The sequence below is a fragment of the Anguilla anguilla genome, chromosome 2 (genome assembly GCF_013347855.1).
Source record: "Anguilla anguilla isolate fAngAng1 chromosome 2, fAngAng1.pri, whole genome shotgun sequence".
Taxonomy (NCBI): domain Eukaryota; kingdom Metazoa; phylum Chordata; class Actinopteri; order Anguilliformes; family Anguillidae; genus Anguilla; species Anguilla anguilla.
Window position 1 is genome coordinate 6,751,462 of NC_049202.1, and position 10,772 is coordinate 6,762,233.

At 48.4% G+C, this 10,772-nt stretch overlaps 1 long non-coding RNA gene across 1 annotated transcript; it reads right to left on the bottom strand.

Moving 5' to 3' along the window:
* Nucleotides 1–373: 373 nt before the first annotated feature.
* On the bottom strand, nucleotides 374–6,840 carry LOC118217987. The gene is made up of 2 exons (XR_004763342.1): nucleotides 6,280–6,840; nucleotides 374–482 (listed from the first exon to the last, which is right to left on the bottom strand). It is a non-coding gene; the product is annotated as an uncharacterized LOC118217987 (long non-coding RNA).
* Nucleotides 6,841–10,772: the final 3,932 nt, after the last annotated feature.

A 10,772-nucleotide genomic window follows, 5' to 3' on the forward strand; every position in this document is an offset into this window, starting at 1 on the left:
TGTTTTCTTTCCGTGCTGTGGGAGAAAAGAAGTGCGGCGCATGAGACAAGTAAAACATCACACCACCGCCGCCGCCGCCGCGCGCGCGGTAAGGCTAGCGCGCGGTAAGGCTAGCGCGCGGTAAGGCTAGCGCGCGGTAAGGCTAGCGCGCGTTCTCGCGTCCTGAGCACGACGAGCTTTCAGGTGAGTCGTCCCACCATGACTCGGCGAACCCATCTTTCCCACAATCCTCGGAGGCTCAGCGAAGCCGCGGCTGAATCACATGGGAGGAGACAAGTCACCCGGGCCATGGGAATCAGAACCCTGGCCCCCGAGCTGCTTTGATGTCAACAAGTGCTTTTTCCGTCCTTCTTCTTCTTCTTCTTCTTCTTTCTCTTCTCGTTCTTTTTGTTTTTCCCGAGGAGGAGCTGGCGGAGCTTTCTGGAAGGACATCACACCGGGGCCCTCGCGCGTCAGGACGCCTTATCTTCTGCGGCTCGCACCTGAAACAATATTTGCACATGAGCGTTCGATTTAGCGTTCGGCTGACCCTCATCCGCGGCGGTTACCGAACGGCTGCGCCGCCGTACCGCGAGCCGACTGGGGGGGGGGGGCATGGGGGGAGGGGGAACAGCTCACGAGAAAATGGGGGGGGGGGGGGGGGGGGGGGGGCGGGGGTAGAACCGCTAACCTGCAGGTGCACGCCGCCGCGGAAAAGGCCACGACGCGGCGGAGTTTGGCGGCCTGACAGACGCTCCTGGGCGCGACTCCCCTCTCCTTCTGAGCGCAGCTAGGGCTGCGAGTCAGAGCGGGCGAGCGAGTGAGGGAGTAAGAGAGCGTGGAGGAGGAGGAGGAGGAGGAGGAGGAGGAGGAGGGAGGAGGAGGAGGAGGAGGAGGAGGAGGAGGAGGAGGAGGAGGAGGAGGAGGAGGAGGAGGAGGGAGGAGGAGGAGGAGGAGGAGGGGGAGGAGGAGGACATCTGTGATAATATCGCCCTTCTCGCGCTCCGGATCACGCTCCCCGGGCCTCGCGCACGGACCGCCACGGCGAGCGCTCCGTCCGAGCGGAGAAGGCGCGTGAGAGGTTACTCCAGTGCAGCGCTCTGCATTCAGCAAACGGTTTTGTTTTTTTTTTAAACCCATTCCCCGTTTTGGCAGAATTCTTAAAAGCTTAAACTGAACAGCCTTCTTCCTACACACAAGGCAAGTTAAATCACGTGTAGAATGTAAGGTAACAAGAGTGTCTGGTTCCAAGGGAAATTAAAAAAGGTTAACGATCACCGTTTTTAAATTTCCCAACACTGCTGTTATATTAAGAACGAATCTGATTGAGAAATCAGTACGCACAGGAATGTTATGTCCGCTGATGTCTCAATCAAATGTATTGTATTAATTTCCCAACACTGCAGTCATATCGAGAAGAATTAAGACGGCAAATTATGATTGGGAAATCAGTCGACACAAGAATCTTGCACATATTGCACATCGTATTGAATTTCTTTATAATTACTACTTGAAGATCAGAAAGAAAACCTGCACATTCTTAATTGCATTCCAAAATAACAAGAGCCAAAATGGCCGAATGCATTGTTTCCTGTGTGCAGGTCCCTGAGATGTCAGATTAATGATGCGAGAGCTTGTTGAGAAAGCGGAATAATGGGCTGACTTGCTCCTTTAAATCTGAGATCAAGGTCTCATTGCTTCCAGACTCCCCCCCCTCCGCCCCCAGATGGATGTTAGTAAGTGCATGAAACAGGCACGTGAACTAATTTGGAGAGGGGGGGGGGGAAATGTGCATCAGATGTTAGGTCAAATGGCTACGAGCTAACATGCAAGTAAGAAGTATAATGAAGGGGGGGGGGGATGATTCATAATGTATCATACAGCTTTACGACCAATAGTACCTGTGTGCTGTCGCAAATTGGGAGGAAATAATTTTTACATGGGTCAAAACCCAGGGGTGTCAGACTCCAATCCTGTAGGACCACAGGGTCTGGTGTGTCTCCATACTGACTTAAGTCACTGATTGGCTAAAGAGTCAACACACATTCTTCCTAAGGTCATTGATTGGTCGCTGATTGAAAGGAAATCAGTAAAAACCCACAGACACTGGTGTTTGACAACCTTGAGTCATGGACACTCAGAGACTGACTACAATGACCATCATGCACCAGGCACTGCTGTATTGGTACATTGGACCAGACGCATTTGGCACATACTACACTTTTGATGCCACTGCACTCTTCCACCGTGGTCTGGTAAATTTCAGCAAACATGAAAACATCCTTAACAAAAAGAGAGAATTGTCCTCTTTCTGTTTCAAAAAAAAAAACGCAAGAGAGGAGGAAAAAAACGAAACAAACCTAATTGTCCAAAAGAAGTGATTCACCAGTTCCTATAGTAAGTGTTTTGGTCAAGTTTAATAGCTTGCCTGGGTTCACGCGCAAGGCCTTCCAGACCAGAGTCAGCGCTTAAGTTACAATTTCTCTGCCCAAAATTATATATCAGGAGTGAAGTGTGGCGGCAGCAGCCGATGTTGTGGTGAGGTCCCTGGGGCCTCAGGAACTGTCCCAGGGGAGCGTGTGCACACGTGTGGTCAGTGCTCTTAACCCTTTACGGCGTGAGATCACAAATACGTGATTAGAATGTTCATAACTGGACATTCTAATTCTGATGTCACAATCACTGCTCGTGACTGAAAGCAATGGAGTTCTAGAACACTGACTTCTAAAAAAAAAAAAAAAACATGCAACAAAACCTACACTTTGAAGTGTACGTAATGAAATGGTCTGAGATAGGCAGGAGTCCTGCCTCAATATTGTACTCTGTCTGTCTTTTTTAAAAATGTTTTTCACCGTTTTTTTCCCTCCCAATTCTGAATGCTCACATCGTAGACCAAACCAGAGGGGGCCGGACAACAAGCAGGTGCTCTCCTCTGAAGCGTGTGACGTCACTGCTGCAGCTTTGCACACCCCGGGGAATTCTGGGAAGACGGCCGCACACCTGTGCTTTTCACTGGGCTGCGGGTTTACTGGTCTGTTCCTGTTCTTACAGTCTCCCTCCCCCCACCCCCCCCTGCTGTGTCACCAGTCAGGAACTTCTTCTGGCACATGCTCCTCATTTACGGTACCACGGCAACCACAGTCACCATCAACAAGAAGAACAACAACGGGGGGGCGGGGGGCGGGGGGCAGGGGGGGGGGGCGGGGGTGGTACTTTATTAAGGCGCTATAATAACAGGTTGGGTCCCGGAATTAGCGTGGGCTCCAGCTGTGGCCGGGGAGCTGAGGCAAAGAAAAACATTAATCAGGAGAGCTCCTAAAACAGCCCCCCCTAGGGGATGAGGGAGGACAGAGGAGGAAGAGGAAGAGGATGAGGGAGGGAGGAAGAATGCAGTAAGGGAGCCATATGGGAGGCGGGGGGCGGGGGGTGGGGGGTGGGGGGGGAGTTCGCTTCCATAATTTCCACGCTCTGTGCTTGCTCCCACCGCTTTGAAATCCAAAACCAGGCTGAAGCAAAACCCCTGGCAGCTTTCATAGTTGATATCAAATGAGGAAATATGGAGAGATTTCTTGGAATGTAGGGGGGGAGTTGGGGTGTGAGGGGGAAGGGGGGGGTGTCAAAAATGTGAGACTAATTACTTAACAACTGGTTGTGGTGGAGGGAGGTGGGGGGGGGACAAGAAAGATTACTTTTCCTGATACCCTCAGTGCAACTTTTGTGAAGACAGCTACCCGCAAATGCACGTGTGACCTGGAGCCCGTAAAGCTATCCGTCCTGCAACGCTTGCTTGTTTTGGTTTTTTTTCAAGTCGCTGAAGAAGGCTGGGGGGTAAGGGGGGGTGGTGTTAAAACCCACCCCCCCACCCCCAAAGCAAGGACTGCCAAGTTGAGTCAGTGGAGCACTGAGCAAAGCTGAGAAAGTCCTCTCCCACGGCTATTAGTGACCGTTCAGCCTGCAGGCTGGGAGCTGTGAGCTGGGAACTGGTCACTGGGAGCTGGGAGCTGGGAACTGGCAACTGGTCACTGGGAGCTGGGAGCTGGGAACTGGGAGCTGGGAGCTGGGAGCTGGGAACTGGCAACTGGTCACTGGGAACTGGGAGCTGGGAGCTGGGAACTTACACTGTTTTTTTTTGTTTACATTTACATTGCATCCATTTATACAGCCGGATATATACTGAAGCAATGCAAGTACCTCACTCAAGGGTACGACAGCGGTGTCCAACCAAGTGTCCAATCAAGTGTGCTGGAGGGGAGTTATCAGGCCCCTCCCCTGGCAGGTGGCCCCCTCTGGCGCCTGCAAGCATCCAGGGAGCTGGCACCACTGTTCCTGAACGGCACAGAGCTGCCCCCCCCCCCCCCCACTCCCCCAGGCATGTTAGCCCCCCACCCCCCCGCCCCAGCGACCATGGGCCAGGAATCAATACGGTGATTGACAGGAGCAGGAAGGTGTGCATCTGTTGGTACTCTCCGTTCCCTCCCCAAAATCGCCCTGCCATTTCACTAAATCTGGCCCCCTCCCCGAAATCGCCCTGCCATTTCACTAAATCTGGGCTTAAAGTCTTCCCAGTTCACAGAAGTCAAATCCACACTCCGGGCATGGATGCTTGCCCCAAAACCCCCCCCCCCCCCCCCCCCCCGCCCCCTGCCGCCCTTTGCATTTTCTGTTACACAAACTGAAATGGGGGGGGGGCAGAGAGAGAAAGAAAGAAAGAGAAAAGAGGGTATGAATGTTTACAAAAAATTTCAACTGACAACAAACGCTTTCAGTGTGAGCTTATTTGGGAGCGTATTTCTCGGGTCTTCAGGTCTGCACCTTTGACGGTGCCACTTAACTGACTGTAGCAGTACCGATCTGCGGCCCCTGGGCAGACTCTGGGGGCACAGCGGGCACGGAATTCAGGGGAAGACATGTGGGTGATATGGCTGCCAAAAGAAGCACAGCCTCTTCCTCACTAAGCCACCCCCCCCCCCCCAACAATGTTCCAAGAAAGCCATGCATATTTCTCATTTGATATCAACTATAAAAGCTGGGTTTCAACAGAGTTTTGGATTTCAAAGCGGTCAGAGCAAGCTACATTTTAATCGCGACGTCACCTGTTAACATTAGATCTGTGATCTTCGATAGTGGCGGGGCAGGGGGTAGGGGGACAGGGGGCAGGGGGGCGGGGGGCATTTTGTGGCACACGCTTGGCCTGCAGCTTCATTTTGCATTCTTAATTAGCCCCCCTCTGGGGCGTGTAAACATCACGCTTGTCCCTCAACACCGTGGCATAAAGCCAACCCTCAACACCACAGCGTAAAGGTTTGTGTTTCTTTGGAATTCACCATTCAGCCATTTCATATATTTTATAGTTCACAGTGTGCACATGGTGAACTATAAAATACATGCAGTACATGTGTTACATTATTTATTTGCTACACAAAGCAAAATAATTTGGTGCTTTGCTCCAGAAGAAAATACCATTAGGGATGTATTCTTAGCAACCGGTGGTGTTAACACTGGCCTAGCGGCCTTTACTGAGCAATAATCTATATGTGAAAAGCTGCTTTGTCATTATGCTTGACTATACATCTGTACTTTATAGACACAAAATCCGTAGTTTCAAACTTCATCCTTCCCTTCGCCGAATCATAAACTTCCTCAGAGTGCCTAGGATCTCCCTTTTTATTTCTCTGGCTTATTTTCTGACTCCCTTCCACATGCACCATGCACAATTGTAATTTAATTTATAGCCCTTAAAGTCCTCCGGGTATCTGTTTGTGTTCAATACCATCTTACTCTTATGCCTCGCCACAGGATCCATGACCTCTATACATAACGTAGCCTACATAATGTCCATTGAAGGGTCTACAGACACACTAGATCTTTTTTTTCTTTCTTCTTTCTTTTGGTTTGTAGCCTGGCTATAAATCTGAGGGAGTCCTGTTTCATTACAAACCACCGTGCTAAAATAAGACAGACAGGAGAGAGGGGCCTAAATCCTGAGCCGTTTCGACTCTACTTTTCACTATGGCCGTCTGCCAGCAATTGGGAAATTCACCTGCTTCTGGGCCCAGGGGTCCTTTATGAATCTATAGGCGTACTCTGCGCGCGCACACTTGTCAACACTGAGCGAATTAAGATTCCAAAACCGTCCACGGCACCCGCCTCGCGAACATGCGAAAACCAAACGCGAAATAAGCATTAGGCTACCGAAACCACAGGCATTTACAAATAGATCGTAAACGTTTCGTTAATGTATGTTTTGGTCCATAAATCTATCTCTGTTTTAGTTCAGACATGTAACACATTGCTCCTTACCTATAACTCAGCTGAGGAACTTTAACATCATAGCGTGACAGCTTGAATCGATTTGCAACGGTTTATTTCACCGCGGCGTATCCGAAATTTAGTTGCACATTGACTCCCCAAAACATCTTTTGATCCCTCTTAGAAAAGTTGCATTGCTTTGTAAAAAATAAATAAATAAATAAGTAAGTAAACAGCAAGAAGGCTACTGTTACCAAGCTAACAAAGTTATCTTGTTGGGATGAGAGAGAAAAGCATAAGGACTGGGTTGAGACTGGGAAAAAAAAAAAAAAAGTCTACAGCCCCTTTTTCAACCCGACACTTGCTTACATAAGTATCTGGCTACCTAGACAAATACAGGAAGCAAGCCGGAGAAAATGAACTGGGTAAACGCTAACTATGTCATCCACGGACATGCCGAAAAATATACAGATGGCCGAATAGTTCTGATAAGATGTTTTTCCAGCATTAACCCTTGGCACCGCAGAACCTCTGCAGCGGACCTGGAGCGCTGAGCTACTGGCGCTGGTTTCCTCGCGGGCTCGTTAACGAAATATACGCTCGCCTTTCCCAGCACGGATCGCGCCTTCGCCTCGGTATGCGCTGAATGTTTAAACAAAACGGAGGAAGCTGCAGAGAACAGGGTCAAAACGTTAAACGTCCGAGTCAAACCTCTCCCCCGCCCCGCGATTATTGTTGAGAAAAATCACTAATAAAAATTATTCTAAGAATGTGTTTAACACTTGTTCATCACTGTAAATATTAAGGAAAAGTGAAAAGGAAATGTATATCAACCACTTATATGAGATTGAACTTGGCATAAATCACCTAATAATATACGCCATTACAACCGAATTCCTCATACAGGAATAAGCTTTTAACAACTGTACAACAAAATCTTTCATATTCACCACGGGCTCTCCCTAATTTTAGTCATATAAACATATTTGATTTGTAAGAATTGCAACAATGTGATTGTGTGTGCACACCCCTTTCTGTGGAACTAATAAAATCCGTCCACTGGCCAGTTAAGTGGGATGTTAGTCTCTCCTGATTAATCAGGAAGTACACCCTTTTCCTGGACCCTAAATTTCGCGGCCAGAGGCAGAGCACTTAGTTATGCCGTACGCTCACACATATCAAAAGATTTTGTGCTCACACTCTCTTACAGCTGATGGTGAGAATGTTAAGCAATAGAGCAGTGTAGTGGCCATGTAGTTTAATGGTTAAGGAACTAGGCTTGTAACCTAAAGGTCATTCCTGGGTTGGACACTGCCGTTGTACCCTTGAGCAAGATAGCCTACTTGACTTGCATTGCTGCAGTATATGTCCAGCTGTATAAATGGATGCAACGTAAATGCTACGTAAAAGTTGTGTAAGTCGCTTTGACATTTACAGTGCGAAATGTCTCCAGTGTGCTTGGCTTTTCTTTCTTTTTTTAGGGGGGGTGGGTGGGTGGGTTACATCACTCTTCAGTCTTTGATCTTGTTAATAAAGTACAAATAGTTTTTTTTTTTTTTTTTTTTAAACATGTTGGTACTTTACAGCTTCTTGTGACCGTCCGCACCTGCAGTGTCATGTTGATGTCAGAGTTGTTGGTCCAGGTGCGGCCGTATCACTGTTTCCATATTTCAGTGCCTTTGTGAACTCTAGCCCCATTACTCACTGAGTGCTTTTGCGTTTGCTTTTGCTTTTTCCCTAATAAAATGTTTTGAATTTTCGTTAGTTGTTACAAGCAGCAGCATAACCAGGAATTAATTTTAGAGGGAGGGGGGGGGGGGGGGGGGCTGGGTCAGGCCAGCAAGTTGAGTTCTCTAACAAGTTATTTTTCACGTGTATTCCAGTATCCCCAACCCCCATCCCATCACCACAATCCCCCCACAGGCCAACCTCTACATCTACTCTGTGTTCCTTTCCTTTTCATTTTAAGACATTTTTCCATGACCTTTAAAAGTCAGCTATTCTGTTTCTTGATTGCCAATTTACCAACTGTGCCCAGGCAAGTAGCTCCTGGTGCATTGGCCCATGAAGCGGTGACTCATTCCCAGGCCACGCGGCGCTACAGGAGAGCTGGGGCCAATCAGAACGAGCTACAGGAGAGCCGCAGCCAATTGGAATAGGTTGCGGGAGAGCTGCGGCCAATAGGAACAGGGGCATTCGTCTCACTTACAGCGTCGGATGTGGGTGGCTGCTTGTTGCCCAGGTAACCTTAGGTGGCGGTGTACTGAATAACCCTTGGTGACTCATCTATCCTTGGATGGGACAGCGCTAACAGCATCCCAGGGCAGCACCCGGCCTGAGTCGGCCAATGACGTTGCTCAGACTGGAACGTGGGAGCGACCTGTCCTGAGCCGGGGGCTCGGCCTGCGTCTTTGGCGAGCGTTTTCACCAGCTCAGCCGTCTGGGAAGAACTGGGTTTGCGTCTCACACTTATGATTAAAGGCAAGGCTGTACAGGTCCATCCAAGTTCAGAAAGTAAAAGGTCTCCCCAGTATGATTTGCTCCAATCGTGGCCCCTGTTGGACACGTCTGCACTCCGTTGAGAGTTGAATTAACACTGGGCGTTTTACTGTGCGCCTAGGGTTTGCAGATCAGCGCAATTCGTCAGCCGTGAAGTAAGTAATTAGAGAAGTCGGCGGGCTGAGTTCATGCGGAAGAACCACAGGGCAGGACTTTTACCATCGACCCTGCACTCTGAGCAAAGGTCATGTGCCATCAATCTCACACCAAACCAGAGAGAGAACGTGTAATGATGCTGTCCAATTTTTGTCTCCTTACCTGTATGTACCTGCCTGTTTACCTGTCTGCTTACTGTGGTGCTTACCTGTATGTTACCTGTTTACCTGTATGTTTACTTGCCTGTTTACCTGTGTGCTTACCTGTCTCTGTAACTGTATGTTTATCTGCTGATTACCTGTATGTTTACCTGTTTCCTTACCTGTATGTTCACCTGCCTGTTTACCTGTGTGCTTACCTGTCTCTGTAACTGTATGTTTATCTGCCTGATTACCTGTATGTTTACCTGTTTCCTTACCTGTATGTTCACCTGCCTGTTTACCTGTGTGCTTACCTGTCTCTGCAACTGTATGTTTATCTGCCTGATTACCTGTATGTTTACCTGTTTCCTTACCTGTATGTTCACCTGCCTGTTTACCTGTGTGCTTACCTGTCTCTGCAACCGTATGTTTACCTGCCTAATTACCCGTATGTTTACCTGTCTCCTAACCTGTCCGCTAACTCGTGTGCTTACCTGTATGCTAACCTGCCTGCCTGCCTGCCTGCCTGCCTGTCTGTCTGCTTACCTGTGTGAACTGCCACAGGCCTGTCAGCCGGAGCTGCCTAGCGGAGTGAGTGTGGGTCACACTTTTTTTGTAACTCCGTGTCAACCTGTCTCCGGCTGACCCCCGAGGGAGATGTTATCAGAGGCGCGGGGGCCTGTCCGTCACCGCAGCCCCGGCAACAGCGTTTCGGACTCCGCAGTTCCCTTCTCATTTGAGTTCCCACAACCGAAAGATAAATCTCTCTCTGGTTTTTTTTTTTTCTTCTTTATCTCTCCTTTTGGAACGCTGCTGTAGTTCAAATACAGCCTGCAGCGTGTGTTGCAGCCCCGGCCTGTCAATCATGTCGTCTGACTTTGAGGAGAGAGTTGCTGGGAAACTAACACCGACCTGTATCCTCGGGCCATGAAACACACACCGAAAAATATCTCCAATCTGCAAACTATTTAATTAAATGAAATGCATCTGCCTTGTGTTTCTTTTCAGAAAGTATATTGCATTCATATTTCTAATATTTTACTGGAAGTTTACATAAGTACATTACTTAATGCAACATATTTTGCATTAATTTGCCATGTCTTCCAAACAATTTTTTGTGATCTCTTTATGACCTCTAAAAATGTTTATGTACATTCTAACATTCCTAACAAATGCCTTATTTACTACTTTATATGAATAATGTATCAAAGATCCATTTTATTTATATTTTAAGTCTCCCAGACTAGCTGTAACCAGAACGACCCTCCTTGCAGATTTGTAATGGGATGGAACAAGGGTCCTCACCCTGGTCCAACCCTAGTCCTGGTGAGCCGCAGGGCCTGCTGGTTTTTGTAGTTACTCAGCACTTAATTGGTCAGAAAGAGCAGCTGGATTACATAGATAAACTCACCACACCTGGTTTCTCTGGTCTGAGCAGGTTGGTGATGATGGGGTGAAAGTAAGAAACCAGCACACACTGTGGTCCAGGTCCAGGACCAGGGCTGGGGAACCCTAAGTTAGAAGAAACGCGGGTTTAAATTGCATTCAGGAGGGGTGAACTACAGGACGCCATCACAGATTAAATCGGCTCAGCAGATATCATCTCCTGCGTTCCTTCCATCCTCTCTTCTATAGGAGCCCCCAGTTAGTAACAGGAGTTTCTGGTGTGATATTACCATATGAGGGCCATCCATTGTCAAAGCATTGTCCCTGGTCTCATTAAAATGGAGTTTTTATGGTTCAGTGTAA